The 15,961-nt window shown below is 40.7% G+C and overlaps 1 protein-coding gene across 8 annotated transcripts in view; it reads left to right on the forward strand.

The window, feature by feature from the left end:
- The window catches only part of SPAG1 (sperm associated antigen 1), a 132,976-nt gene that overhangs the window by 58,796 nt on the left and 58,219 nt on the right, over positions 1 to 15,961 (forward strand). The window lies entirely within an intron of this gene.

The following is a 15,961-nucleotide window of genomic DNA, read 5'->3' on the forward strand; positions in this document are numbered from 1 at the left end:
CCCTTTTATGGACATTCATAAAAGAATACGTTATTGGAAAATGGTTATACATGTTTCTCAAAACAATTTTTTAAAAAAATATCAAATAAATATAGTTTCACTTTTGAAAAATAATTGAGATTAGGTAAAGCTTCATCTTCGTAACATAACAGAGTGAAAGTTACATCAGTTTTGGGGGGAAATTTTGTGTACTTGCTTCACCAGGATCATAAAAAAATTTGTCCCCACTTCTTGAGAATGTGTGAGCAGCCAAGGGGAGAGTATCAGCTTTGAAAATCATTCATGAGTAAAATTCCATAAGTAACTTGACAGAATATTTTAATTTTCAGAGAGAAACATAAAATGTTCCATTCACTGAATTTGAACAAAATATAGAATAAGAAGTATATAAGTTTATTTTGTTCAGTAAATAAAGCATAATCTAAAGTGTCCATATCAGATGAAAATATGATCAATTAAGGTGGGATACAAATGAAGGAACAGAAAAGGAGAGAGAGAGAAAGACGAAGCTACAGAGAGTAGGAGACAGCTGGGAAAAGAAGAGAGATCAAAAAGGGAGAAATTAGAGTAAACAGTCTTTCAAGGACTGAAGCACCCCTTTCAGCTAGAAACAAGCAGCAAATGTTCTTAGGGTTTATATGTCATGTAAGATAATTAGCAGGTGTCTTAGAGTTAAAGGAAATAATTTGCAATCTTTTTTTTACAGTTTTAAACTTCATACATTTCATAATTACAACTTTAGGAACATGGTAATACTTCCCAATGTGTCTGCCCTCCCATCCACACTCCTACCCCACTTCCTCCCCTCTCTCTTATTCCTACTCTTACTTTTTTTTTTACTAAGATCTATTTTAAATGAACTTTATACACATGTAATTAACTTTATGTTAAGTAAAAAGTTCAAAAAAATAGTATAAAAAAAAAAAAACCTGTTCCTCAACAGTCAAGGCAAGAAATGTTCAAAATCATTATTTCTCCAAGTGTAGATTTTACTTATACGAATTGCCTTTTAGGTGTTCTATTAGTTATCACAGGCAAGAACATATGGTATTTGTCCCTTTGGGACTGGCTTATTTCACTAAGTATGATGTTTTCCAGTTTCATCCATTTTGTTGCAAATGACAAGATTTCATTTCCTTCTTTTTTTATTGCTGTGTAGTATTCCATGGTGTATGTATCCCATAATTTCTTTATCCAGTCTTCAGTTGATGGGCATGTGTGTTGATTCCATGTCTTAGCTATTGTGAATTGAGCTGCAATAAACATGGGAGTACAGATAACACTTTCATATGCTGATTTAATTTTCTTTGGGTAAATTCCCAGGAGTGGGATTGTTGGGTCATATGGTAGGTCTATGTTCAGACCTCTGAGGTATCTCCATACTGTCTTCCATAGTGGCTTTACCAGCTTATATTCACACTGCATTAGGAAATCTTTTTCCTCACATACTTACCAGCATTTGTTGTTTGTTGATTTCTGTATGAAAGCCATTCTTACAGAGGTGAGGTGAAACCTCATGTGGTTTTGATTTGCATTTCCCTGACAGCTAGTGGTCCTGAACATGTTTTCATGTGTCTGTTGGCCATTTGGATTTCCTTTTGAAAAGTGTCTGTTTAAGTCCTCTGTCCATTTCTTCACTGGGTTGTTTATTTTGTTGTTGTAAAGTTTCTGGATCTCTTTATATATTCTGGTTATTGATCCTTTATCAGTTACATAGTTTTCAAATAATTTCCTCATCTATGGGTTGCCTCTTCACTTTGCTGAGTGCTTCTTTTGCAGTGCAGAACCTTCTCAATTTGCTGTAATCCCATTTGTTGATTTTGGCCTTGATTGACTGTACATCTGGGATCTTTTCCAAGAACCCTGCCTTGTCAATGCCTTGCAGGGTTTCCCCAAATTTCTCTAATAATTTGATGATATTGGGTCATAGCTTTAGGTCTTTGATCCATTTTGAGTGGATTTTTGTGTAAGATGTAAGTTGGGGTCTTGCTTCCCAGTTCTGTGTATGGAGATCCAGTTTTCCCAGCACCATCTGTTGAAGAGACTGCCCTTGCTCCAGGGATTTGGTTTTAGCTCCTTGGTCAAAGATAAGATGGTTGTAGATGCATAGGTTGATTTCTGGCATTTCTATTCTGTTCCATTGGTCTATCCATCTGTTTTTGTATGAGTACTAGGCTGTTTTGATTATAACCTCCCTGTAGTATGTCTTGAAATCTGGTATTGTGATACCTTTAGCTTTGTTTTTGTTATATAAGATTGTTTTAGTTATTCAGGGTCTCCTATTTCCATATGAATTTCAGCGTCATTTTTTCTATATCTGAGAAGAATTTCCTTGGTATTTTTATTGGTATTGCATTGAATCTCTAAATTGCTTTCAGAAGAATGGACATTTTGATGGTATTGATTCTTACAATCTATGAACATGGAAGGTTTTCCCTTTTTTTTTTTTTTTTTTTTTTGACAGGCAGAGTGGACAGTGAGAGAGAGAGACAGAGAGAAAGGTCTTCCTTTGCCGTTGGTTCACCCTCCAATGGCCACCGCGGCCGGCGCGCTGCGGCCGGCGCACAGCGCTGATCCGATGGCAGGAGCCAGGAGCCAGGTGCTTTTCCTGGTCTCCCATGGGGTGCAGGGCCCAAGCACCTGGGCCATCCTCCACTGCACTCCCTGGCCACAGCAGAGGGCTGGCCTGGAAGAGGGGCAACCGGGACAGAATCTGGCGCCCCGACCGGGACTAGAACCCGGTGTGCCGGCGCCGCTAGGCAGAGGATTAGCCTAGTGAGCCGCGGCGCCAGCCTGGTTTTCCCATTTTTTTATACCTTCTTATATTTCTTTCTTTAATGCTTTGTAATTGCAATCATAGAGATATTTGATGTCCTTGGTTAAATTTATTTCAATGTATTTGATTTTTTTGTAGCTATTGTGAATGAATTGATTGTAGAAGTTCTTTTTCAGCCATGGCATTGTCTGTGTATACAGGGGCTGTTGATTTTAACGTGTTGATTTTATATCCTACTACTTTACCAAACTCTTCTATGAGTTCCAATACTCTTTTAGTGAAGTCTTTTGGATCCCCTATTTATAGAATCATGTCATCAGCAAATAGGAATAGTGACTTCCTCCTTCCCCATTTGTAACCCTTGGATTTCTTTTTCTTGTCTAATAGCTCTGGCTAAAACTTCTAGGATTATATTGAATAGCAGTGGGGAGAGTGGGCATCCTTGTCTATTTCTGGATCTCAGTGGGAATGGTTTCAGCTTTTCCCCATTCAATATCATGTTGGCTGGGGGTTTGTCATAACTTGTCTTGATTGTTTTGACGAATGTTCCTTCTATACTCAATTTGTTTAAAGTTTTCATAATGAAAGGATGTTGTATTTTTTCAATGCTTTCTCTAAATCTATTGAGATAATCACATGGTTTTTGTTCAGCAGTTTGTTAATGTGATGTATCACATTGATTGTTTTTTGAATATTGAATCATCCCTGCATACCAGGGATAAATCACACTTGGTCCAGCTGAATGATCTTTCTGATGTGTTGTTAGATTTGAATGGCTAGAATTTTTTTTGAGGATTTTTGCATCTGTGTTCATCAGGGAAATTGGTCTGTAGTTTTCTTTCTCTGTTTTACCTTTTTCAGGTTTAAGAATTAAGGTGATGCTGGCTTCATAGAAGGAGTGTGGGAGGATTCTGTCCCTTTCAATTGCTTTGAATAGCTTGAAAAGAATTCAAGTTAGTTTTTTTAAAGATTTATTTATTTATTTGAAAGTCAGAGTTACACAGAGAGAGAAGCAGAGTCAGAGAGACAGAGAGAGGTCTTTCATCCACTGGTTTACTCTCCAATTGGCCACAATGGCAGTTCTTATTTAAATGTCTGATAAAACTCAGTAGTGAAGCCATCTGGTCCTTGACTTTTGTTTGTTGGGAGGGTCTTTATTACTGATTCAATTTCTGTCTTGGGTATTGGTCTGGTTAGGTTTTCTGTGTTTTCATGGCTCAATTTATGTTGGTTATATGTGTTCAGGAATCTATCCATTTCTTTTAGGTTTCCTGGTTTGTTCGCATACAGCTCTTTGTAATAATCTCTGATGATTCTTTGTGTTTCTGTGGTTTCTGTTGTTACATTTACTTTTTCATCTCTAATTTTTCTGATTTGGGTCTTCTCCCTTTTTTTTCAGTTATTTGGGTCAATGCTGTGTCAATTTTGTTTATTTTTTCCAAAAACCAGCTCTTCATTTTGCTAATTCTGTTGGTTTTTTTTTTGTTTTAATTTTGTTTATTCTATAATTTTAATGATTTCTTTTCTCTTACTAGTTTTGGGTTTGATTTGCTGTTATTTTCTAGGTCCTTGAGAGGAACCGATAGGTCATTTATTTGATGGCTTTCCAATTTCTTGATGTAGGCACCAATATCTATAAACTTTCCTTTTGACACTGTTTTTGTTGTATCCCATAAGTTTTGATATGATATATTATCTTCATTTATTTAGATTTTTAAAAATTTGTCTTTTGATTTCTTCTATAACCCACTGTTCATTCAGAAGCATGTTTTTCAGTCTCCATGTATTTGCATATTTTCTAGAGATTCTTGAGTTGTTGATTTCCAATTTCATTCCATTGTGGTCAGAGAAGATGCATTGTATGTTTTTGATTTTTTTTGAATTTGCTGAGACTTGCTTTTGCCTAGCATGTGGTCTATCTTAGAGAAAGTTCTATGCACTAGTGAGAAGAATGTGTATTCTGCAACTGTACATTGGAAAGTTCTGTACATATCTGTTAGGATCATTTGGTCTATAGTGTTGATTAACTCTGCTGTTTCCTTGCTGATTTTATGTCTTGTTGATCTTTCCACTGCTGAAAGTAGAGTATTGAAATCCCCATTACTATTGTATTGGAGTGTATGTATCCCTTTAGATACATTAACTATCTTATAAATAGCCAGGTCCCCTATAATTAGGTGCATATACGTTTATTATAGTCACATCTTTCTGTTGAATTGATCTCTTACTCATTACATAGTGCCCTTATTTGTCTCTTTGAACAGTTTTTGTGTTAAAGTCTATTTTGTCTGATATTAGAATGGCTACATCAGCTCTTTTTTGTTTTTGTTAGCCTGGGATATCTTTTTCCAGCCTTTTACTTTTGTCTGCATGTATCTTTGTTGGTGAGATGTGTTTTTTGCAGGCAGCAAATAGATGGGTTTTGTTTTTTTTTTATCCATTAAGTCAGTCTGTATCATTTATCTGGAGAGTTGAGGCCATTTACATTCAGGGTGACTACTGATAAGCAACAACTTTGCCCTGCCATTTTTTCATAAATATACCTATTTTGTAATTAGGATTTCCGTTGTACTTTTATTGGAAGATTTTCTGCCTTCAGTTTCTTTCATAGTGATGACCATGTTTCTGGGTGTAGCACATTCTTTTTTCTTTTCCCCCAAAGAAATCTTTTATTTAAAGAATACAAACTTCATGCATTTCTTAAGTACAACTTTAGGAATATAGTGATTCTTCGCACCATAGCTGCCCTCCCATCGACTCTCCCAATCCTCATCCTCTTCCCTCTCCCATTCCCAGTCCTATTCTCCACTATGATTCATTCTCAGTTAGCTTTATACACAGAAGACCAACTAAGAAAAGATTTCAACAATTTGTTGAAACTGTTTGAGAACAAGTTTTACAAGCCCAGCACAATTGTGGAATGAGTAGGGCTGCAGCCAGTGGGTACTGTGCATGTACACAAACTGTTTGAGAACAAGTTTTACAGTTAACTCTCATAATACAACTCGTTGAGGACAGACGTCCTAGATGAGAAGTTAGTGTACAGTAACTCCTGTTATTAATTTAACAATTAACACTCTTCTGTATGACTTCTGTGATCACCTGAGGTTCTTGACATGAGCTGCCTATGCTATGGAAGCCTTTGGAATCCACAAACTCTGTCAGTATTTAGACAAGGCCATAAGCAAAGTGAAAGTTCTCTCTTCCCTTCAGAGAAAAATACATCCTTCTTTGATGGCCACTTCTTTCCACTGGGGTCTCACTCACAGAGATTTGTCTTCTAGCTTGGATATTCTTTCTTCTGCCTTACCAAGTCTGTTGTTAAGGTTTTCTTCCACATTTTTATTTAATTTATTGAATTCTTCATTTCTAATATTTCATTTTGATTTATCCTTAAAATGTCAATTTTGTGGGAAAAATTTCATTCATATCATGTATGGATTTCTTTAATTCATGGTTTTGCTTCTCATTGCTTCTGAGTATTCCTATGATTAATCTTTTGAATTCTGTTGCAGGCATGTCATCAATCTTTTCACCTTCACATTCTTTTTTTAATAAAATTTATTTAATTATTTGAAAGGCAGAGTCACAGAGAGGCACAGAGTGAGAGTGAGAGAGAGGGAGAGAGAGTGGGAGAAAGAGAGAGAGGTCTTCCATCTACTGGTTCCCTCCCCAAATGGCCACAACCGCTGGTGCTGGGCTGATCCAGAGCCAGGAGCCAGAAGCTTCTTCCAGGTCTCCCACACAGGTCAGGGACCCAAAGACTTGGGCCGTCTTCTACTGCTTTCCGTCTTCTGCTTTGCTGGATCGCAAGCGGAGCAGCTAAGACTTGAACCAGCGCCCTTATGGTATGCCTTCACTGCAGGCAGTGGCTTTACCTGCTATGCCACAGCACCAGCCCCTCACCTTCACTTTCTAATATTGAAGTGTTATGTTCCTTTGGGGGTCATGTTATCTTCCTTAATCTTGTTTCTTGAATTTCTGTGTCTATTTTAGGCATTTGTGCAGATACTTGTTGGTTTTTTTCTCTGATGGCTTTTATCTTTTTTTTTTTTTTAATTTTTTATTTTTTTTTTATTTATTTTTTTTGACAGGCAGAGTGTACAGTGAGAGAGAGAGACAGAGAGAAAGGTCTTCCTTTTGCCGTTGGTTCACCCTCCAATGGCCGCCGCGGCCGGCGCGCTGCAGCCGGCGCACCGCGCTGGTCCGATGGCAGGAGCCAGGAGCCAGGTGCTTTTCCTGGTCTCCCATGGGGTGCAGGGCCCAAGCACTTGGGTCATCCTCCACTGCACTCTCTGGCCACAGCAGAGAGCTGGCCTGGAAGAGGGGTAACCGGGACAGAATCTGGCGCCCCGACCGGGACTAGAACCCGGTGTGCTGGCGCCGCTGATGGCTTTTATCTTTGAACTATGCCTTTGTGGCTTAGTGGAAGGTCTGCACTTTCAGTGAATACCCAGGGTGTGTGCCGGGTGTAGCCAGGAGGGAAGAATATGGTCACCTCTGTTGGCGTAATCACTCCCTCAGCTTCTCTTTTCCAAGGTGATCCATGCTTGGGTTTTAGCCCTCATCGGGTGCAACACTCATCCGTGCTTCTGCATGAACTGCACAACGGACCTGTGCAGTCCTCAGTGTGAGCATGGATCCTGCTGCAGTGACCCAGCCCAGGCAATCAGGGAACTCTGAGCGTGTGGAGCTGCACACCGTGATCCACCTAGAAACCCAGCTGCTCCCTGCATCCTCTCATTCCATCACAGAATTCCCGCAGTCTTAGCTCTCAGGGCTCCCCCGGTCAGGGCGTCCACAGGATCCACTCTGCCCCACTAGCTTCTCTTGTCCACAGAGAGGCTGAGGCATGCCTAGAGCCAACTGCCTGTGGTGCTCCGCCTGGGCGGTTTTAGCCCCAAGCCCTGGAGCCTGTGGTATGTTGAGAGGCTGGGGGCACCTCAGAGTCAAATGTGGGTGCCCAGCACCCTGTCAGCCTGTCAGTACTCCTAGCCAGACTCAAAGTCAGTGGGGAGTGTAAATTTTTCCCTCTGGTGAAATCGCTGCATTAAACACATGCACAGTACCCACTGGCTGCGGCCCTACTAATTCCACAGTTGTGCTGGGCTTGTAAAAGTCTGTGTGTGCGCTGGAGCTGCTGACGAGGTGGCCACTGTCTCCGCCAGTTGCTGGGTATGCGTACAAGACCCACAGCAGCTGCTACCTACTTTAAAAAAAAAAGATTTATTTATTTGAAAGGCAGAGTTAGAGGCAGAGGCAGAGAGAGAGAGAGGTCTTCCAACCACTGGTTCACTCTGCAGATGGCCGCTATGACTGGAACTGTGTTGGTCCAAAGCCAGGAGCTTCTTCCAGGTCCCTCATGCGGGTGCAGGGGCCCAAGGACTTGGGCCATCTTCCACAGCTTTCCCAAGCCACAGCATAGAGCTGGATCGGAAGTGGAGCAGTTGGGACTCGAACCGGTGCCCATATGGGATGCTGGCACTGCAGGCGGTGGCTTTACCTGCTATGCCACAGCGCTGGCCCTCAAGCTGCTACCTACTTATGTCCAAAATAATGCCTGCCCTCTCTCAGCCAGTTGCTGGGCACTGTGGTGTTGTGGGGGGATGGGGAACGAGAGAGATGTGCCCCTTTTCATTTTTTCTGGGTGAACAGGCACTCTGTTCCCCTCAGGGCTCTGAGCTGGACTCAGAGACACTCTAGTGCTCTGGGCTCTCCCTCTAGCTGTATCACCAGTGGCATGGCCACTGCAGTCTGATCTCACCTCTCCAAAGCTGGCGCTTGCTCCGGCTCAGGCTGCTGGGTTGTTTGTTGTGTCTGCTCGTTGCTGTGCGTCTGCGCCTTCCACACAGATCCACGGCGTCTCCTCCTCCTGCAGAATCTCCACTGCAGTTCAGTTTCCCCTCCAGCTCTCCCCTGAGGGTGCACTTTCTCTCTCTCTATCTCTCTCTCTCTCTCTTTTTTTTTTTTTTTTTTTTTTTTACTATTTTTATCTAGCCTAGAGCACACCGCCCTGTCACTATTCTGCCATCTTGGAATCTCTAAAGATTTATATTATTTATTTGAAAGGTAGAATTACAGAAACACACCCCCCCCACACACACACATACAGAGATCTTCCATCTCCTGGTTCACTCCACAGATGGCCACAATGGCCAGGGCTAGGCCAGACCAAAGCCAGGAACTTCTTCCAGGTTTCCTATGTGGGTGCAGGGACCCGAGGACTTGGGCCATTCTCCACTGCTTTCGCAGTGCATCAGCAGGGAGCTGGATGGGAAGTGGAGCAGCCAGGACTCTAAGTGGCACTCTTATATGGGATGTTGGTGTCCCAAGCAGTGGCTTCAACTGCTCTGCCACAACACTGGGCTCCCTCTTTTTTTTTTTTTTTTTCTTAAAGATAGTTTTTGGAGACAGAAGCATGGAAGTCTATCGGAGGCCTTGCTCCCCTAATATAAGCCTTTGATGCTTTAAGTATCCATGTGAGCATGGCATTAGCCACATCCCATACTTTGGTGTGTATTGTCATTTGCAAATGATTTTCTGATTTCCTTTGAGGCTCGTAAGGCATATTTAAGTTTCAAATATTTTTGAGATATACCATTTGTCTTTCTGTTATTGATCCCTAGTTTGCTCTTAATTAGGGTCAAAGGATATCCTTTGAGTTATGTCAGTGCTTCCAAGTCTGCCAAGGCTGGTGCTATGACACAGGGCGTGTTCTTCCTTGATGACTATCGTGTGTGCACCTGAAAGAATGTGTCCACCCTGCCGGCTGTTTTGTTGGCGTTGAAGTATTCTGTGGGTGTGAGTTAGAGCCCACTGCTGGGTGGTGTTGCTACGTTCTCCAGCCCTGCTGATTCCCTGTTCACCTGTTCCTTACTAGGAGAACAGTGCTGTGGGCTATAGCTGTGGATTTGTCCATTTCTCTTCTTGTATCAGTTTTTGCTTCACGGGTTGTGAGGCTCTATTGGGATGTGCATACAGATTAAGGATTTCTGTGGCTGGTTGTTCCATTGATCCTTTTAGCATTATGTATTATCCCTCTTTATCTCTGATCATTTTACTTGTTTTTACTTTACTTTGATATTAGTATAGCCACTTCTGCTGTCTTTGGATTAATATTTGCATTTTCCTATCCTTTAACTTTTAGCCTACCTATGTCATTAATGTGTGTTTCTTTAGATAACATGTAGTTGGGTCTCGACTTTTATCCATTCCTACTAACACACACACATTTTTAGTTAAGTATTCATATGTTTATATTTATGTGTGAGTACTGATGTGGATGTAGTTAGACACTTCTTTTTCTGTTTGTGCCCTCTTTCCCACTGTGTGCACTTTCCTATCTTCTTTCGGATTACTTGAACATTGTTTATACATTTTGGTTTATTTTTATTTTTTATTTATTTTTTGACAGGCAGAGTGGACAGTGAGACAGAGAGACAGAAAGGTCTTCTTTTTGCCGTTGGTTCACCCTCCAATGGCTGCCACGGCCGGCGCACTGCGGTCGGCGCACTGTGCTGATCCGGTGGCAGGAGCCAGGAGCCTCCTCCTGGTCACCCATGGGGTGCAGGGCCCAAGCACTTGGGCCATCCTCCACTGCACTCCCTGGCCACAGCAGAGAGCTGGCCTGGAAGAGGGGCAACCAGGACAGAATCCGGCACCCTGACTGGGACTAGAACCCGGTGTGCTGGCGCCGCAAGGCGGAGGATTAGCCTAGTGAGCCACGGTGCCAGCTGACATTTTGGTTTATTGATTGAAGCGATTCAAATGCACGAATACGTACTTGGCCTTCTGAATCTTTCTCAGAACGATCTTACCTCTTCAAGGGTAATGTAAAACACCTTCCGTCAGGGTCAGACCCTTTGTCCCCCTCCCCACCCCACCCTGCTTCATGTTACAATTCTCTATCATGTATGTTACACTTACATCCATCCAAAACCCCATCACACACCATGATGATTTTGCTCTCAACCTTCCTACATGTTTTAAAGAATTTAAGAGACAAAAAGCAGTCTACTGTGTTTACTCAGATATTTATCATTTCTGCTTCTCTTCCTGGATTCCTGATGTTCCAGTTTCTTTTCTGGTGTCATTTCCTTCCATCGGAAATATTTTCTTTCTAGCATTTCTTTTCTTTTCTTTAATACTCCAGACTTTTTGTATTTAAATTTTTATTTATTTGCAAGGAAAAAAAAAAAGAGAACAATATAGAAAGGCACAAAGAGAGTTCCCACCTGCTGGTTCATCCCCAAATGCCCACAAAAACCAGGGCTGGAGCCAGGAGCCAGGAGCCAGGAGCCAGGAAGAGACTGGCAATATAGGAAGATGCAAAAGGGGATCTAAAAATTGAAATGTGGGGCCGGCGCTGCGGCTCACTAGGCTAATCCTCCGCCTGTGGTGCCGGCACACCGGGTTCTAGTCCCGGTCGGGGCGCCGGATTCTGTCCCGGTTGCCCCTCTTCCAGGCCAGCTCTCTGCTGTGGCCAGGGAGTGCAGTGGAGGATGGCCCAAGTGCTTGGGCCCTGCACCCCATGGGAGACCAGGAGAAGCACCTGGCTCCTGCCATCGGATCAGCGCAATGCACCGGCCGCGGTGGCCATTGGAGGGTGAACCAACGGCAAAGGAAGACCTTTCTCTCTGTCTGTCTCTCTCACTGTCCACTCTGCCTGTCCAAAAAAAAAAAAAAAAAAAAAAAAAAAATGTGGGAAGGAATACAAATATACTTTTTTACTAGATTTTAAACCTTTGTTTTCCTGTCTTTATAATCAATATTGCTATAATTTCTGAGTAGCTTGTCATAACCAAAAGATATGTATTAGTTAACTAAGTTTCATGGTAACCACAAAGCAAACAATCTATAATAGACACAACAAAAACAATAAGCAAGAAGTCAAAACACATTCCGAGTGTTGTGAGTACAGCAGGACTTGTCTGCCCAAAACTCATGCAGCTGTTAAACTCTGATGTTTTGATGGGAATGGTTGACTGAGTTAGGGTGGACGCGACCAACACAGGCACTCCAGTTTGGGGTATGAGTGTCTCAAGTAGCATGTTTTCCCTCCCAGAAACCTTTTATTTAAGGAGAACAAACTTCATATGTTTCATAATTACAACATTAGGAACATAGTGATTCTTCCCACTGTACCTGCCCTTCCACCCCTCTTCCTCCTCCCTCCCCTATTAACATTCTTATTTTTTTTTTACTAAGATCTATTTTCAATTAACTTTATATACATATGATTAAATCTATGTTAAGTAAAGTGTTCAACAAATAGAAAAAAATGTTCTTCAACAGTCGAGACAAGGGTTGTTCAAAGTCATTGCTTCTCAAAGTGTCAATTTCACTTTTATAGATTACCTTTTAGGTACTGTATTAGTTATCACTGCTAAGGGAGAATATATGGTATTTTTTCTTTTGGGACTGGCTTATTTCACTAAGTATGATATTTTTGAGTCTCAGATATTTTGTTGCAAACACCAAGATTTCTTTTTTTTTTAACCACTATGTAGTATTCCTTGGTGTACAGATATCATAATTACTTTATCCAGTCTTTAGCTGATGGGCATTTAGGTTCATTCAGTATATTAGCTATTGTGAATTGAGCTGCAATAAACATGGAGGACCAGATAGCACTTTCATATGCTGATTTCATCCCCCTTGGGTAAATTCCCAGGAGTGGGATGGCTGGGTCACATGGTAGGTCTATGTTCAGACCTCTGAGGTATCTCCACACTGTCTTCCACAGTGGCTGCACCAGTTTACATTCCCACCAACAGTGGATTAGGGTACCTTTTTCCCTACAGCCTAACCAGCATCTGTTGTTTGTTGATTCCTGTATGAAAGCCATTCTAACCGAGTGAGGTGAGACTTCATTGTGGTTTTGATTTGCATGTCCCTGACAGCTAGTGATCCTGAGCATTTTTTTCATGATTCTGTTTGCCATTTGGATTTCCTCTTTTGAAAATCTGTTTAACTCTTTTGCCATTTCGTCAATAAGTTGTTTTGTTGTTTTGGAGTTTCTTGATCTCTTTGTAGATTCTGGTTATTGATCCTTTATCAGTTGCAATAATTTGAAAATAATTTCTCCCATTCTGTTGGTTGCCTCTTTGCTTTGCTGAGTGCTACTTTTGCAGTGCAGAACCTTCTCAATTTAATGTAATCCCATTTGATAATTTTGGCTTTGAATGCCTGTGCCTCTGGGGTCTTTTCCAAGAACCCTGCCTTGCAGGGTTTCCCCAAATTTCTCTAATAATTTGATGGTATTGGGTCATAGATTTAGGTCTAGGATCCATTTTGAGTGGATTTTTGTGTAAGCTGTAAGGTAGGGGTCTTGCTTCATGCTTCTGCATGTGGAGATCCAGTTTTCTCAGCACCATTTGTTGAAGAGACTGTCCTTGCGCCAGGGATTAACTTTAGCTCCTTTGTCAAACATAAGGTGGTTGTAGATGTGTGGGTTGAGTTTTAGCATTTTAGCAATTCTATTCTGTTCCATTGGTCTATCCATCTGTTTTTGTGCTAGTATCAGGCTGTTTTGATTGTAATTGTTCTGTAGTATGTCTTGAAATCTGGTATTGTGATGCCTCCAGCTTTGTTTTTGTTGTATAAGCTTACTTTAGCTATTCGCGGTATCCTTTGTTTCTATATGAATTTCAGTATCATTTTTTTCTATATCTGAGAAGAGTTTCCTTGGTAGTTTGATTGGTATTGCACTAAACTTGTAAATTGCTTTCAGTAGTATAGACATTTTGATGATATTGATTCCAATCCATGAATATGGAAGATTTTTCCATTTTTTTGTATCTTCTTATATTTCTTTAATACTTTGTAATTCTCTTTGTAGGGATCTTTGACATCCTTGGTTAAATTCATTCCAAGTTATTTGATTTTCTTGTAGCTATTGTGAATGGGATAAATTTTTTAAAGAATTATTTATTTATTTGAAAGTCAGAGTTACAAACAGGGGGGAGGTGAGAGAGAGAGAAAGAAAGAGAGAAAGAAAGAAAAGAGAGAGAGAGAGAGAGAGAAAGAAGGTATATTCCATCCACTGGTTCACTCCCCAGTTGGCTGCAATGGCTGGAGCTGCACTGATCTGAAGCCAGGAGCCAGGTGCCAGGAGTTTCTTCCAGGTCTGCCATGTGGGTGCAGGGGCCCAAGGACTTTGGCCATCCTCTACTGCAGAGAACTGGATTGGAAGTGCAGCAGCCGGGACTTGAACTGTCACCCATATGGGTTGCTGGCACTGCAGGCAGTAGCTTAATCCACTATGCCACAGTGCTGGCCCTGAATGGATCTTAAAAGTTCTTCCTCAGCCATGGCATTGTCTATGCATACAAAGGCTGTTAATTTTTATGTGTTGTTTTCATATCCTGCCAGTTTGCCAAGATCTTATATGAGTTACAATAGTCTCTTGGTGGATTCTTTTGGATCTCATATATATAGAATCATGTCATCTGCAAATAGGGATAGTTTGACCTGCTCCTTCCCAATTTGTAACCTTTGATTTCGTTTTCTTGCCCACTGGCTCTGGCTAAAACTTACAGGACTATATTGAGTAACAATGGTGAGAGTGAGCATCCCTGTTTGATTGTGGATCTCAGTGGGAATGGTTCCAACTTTTCCCCATTCAATAGGATGTTAGCTGTGGGTATGTCATAAATTGTCTGAAATGCATTGAGGAATGTTCCTTCTATAACCAATTTCCTTAACATTTTCATCATTAAAGTGTGCTATATTTTATCAAGTGCTTTCTCTGCATGTATTGAGATAATCATATGGTTTTGTTCTTCAGTTTGTTAATGTGATGTATCACATTGATTGATTTGCAGATATTGAACCATCCCTGCATACTAGGGATAAATCCTAGTTGGTCCAGGTGAATGATCTTTCTGATGTGTTGCTGGATTTGGTTTGTTGAGGATTTTTGCATCTTTGTTCATTAGGGAAATTGGTTTGTAGTTCTCTTTCTCTGTTGTAGCTTTGTCAGCTTTAGAAATTAGGGTGATGCTGGATTCATAGAAGGAGTTTAGGAGGATTCCTTCCCTTTCAATTCTTTTGAATAGCTTGAAAAAGATTGGAGTTAGTTCTTCTTTAAATGTCTGGTACAACTCAGCAGTGAAGCCATCTATCTGGTCCTGGGCTTTTCTGATTTGATTCCATCTTGGTTATTGGTCTGGTTAGGTTTTCCATGTCTTCATGGCTCAATTTAGGTGGGTTGTATGTGTCCAAGTATCTATCCATTTCTTCTAGGTTTCCTGGTTTGTTAGCATATGGCACTTTGTAGTAATTTCAGATTTTTTTTTATATTGTGGTGTCTGTTGTTACATTTTTTCATCTCTAATTTTTTTGGGGAGTTTTTTTCTCCTTTTTATTGGGAGATTTTCTGCTTTCACCTTCTTTCATAGAGATGACCATGTTTCTGTGTGTAGCACATCCTTAAGCACCTTTTGTAAGGCTGGATGAGTGGTGACAAATTCTTTCAAATTCTGTTTATTATGGAAGGTCTTTTTTCATCTTCATTCATAAATGAAAGCTTTGCAGGGTACAGTACTCTGGGTTGACAATTTTTTTCCTCTTAAGACTTGGAAAATATCTTGCCATTCTCTCCTGGCCTATAGGGTTTCTGGTGAGAAGTCAGCTGTGAGCCTAATTGGAGATCCTCTGAAAGTAATCTGGTGCTTCTCTCTTGCATATTTTAGTATCTTTTCTTTATGTTTTACTGTGGAGAGTTTGACTACAATGTGTCATGGTGAAGATCTTTTCTAGTCATATCTATTAGGAGTTCTGTGTGTTTCCTATACTTGGACATCCCTTTCTTTCTTCAAATTGGGGAAGTTTTCTGTAATTATTGTGCTAAAAAGGCCTTCTAACCCATTCTCTCTTTCCATGCCTTCAGGAACTCCTAAGACCCATATCTTGGGTCATTTCATAGTATCACATAGATCTCTAATTCTGTTTTTTAGTTTTCTAATTTCTTCTTCTTCTTCTTTTTTTTAAATCTGACTTTATAATTTCCAGAGATTTGTCTTCTAACTCCGATATTCGTTCTTCTGCTTCACCAAGTCTGTTGTTAAAGTTTTCCACTGCATTTTTATTTGTTCCAGTGAATTCTTGATTTCTAAAATTTCATTTTGATTTCTCTTTAAGATCTCAATTTCATGGGAGAAATTTTCTTTCATGTCTTGTATA

The sequence above is a fragment of the Oryctolagus cuniculus genome, chromosome 6 (genome assembly GCF_964237555.1).
Source record: "Oryctolagus cuniculus chromosome 6, mOryCun1.1, whole genome shotgun sequence".
NCBI classification, from domain to species: Eukaryota; Metazoa; Chordata; class Mammalia; order Lagomorpha; family Leporidae; genus Oryctolagus; species Oryctolagus cuniculus.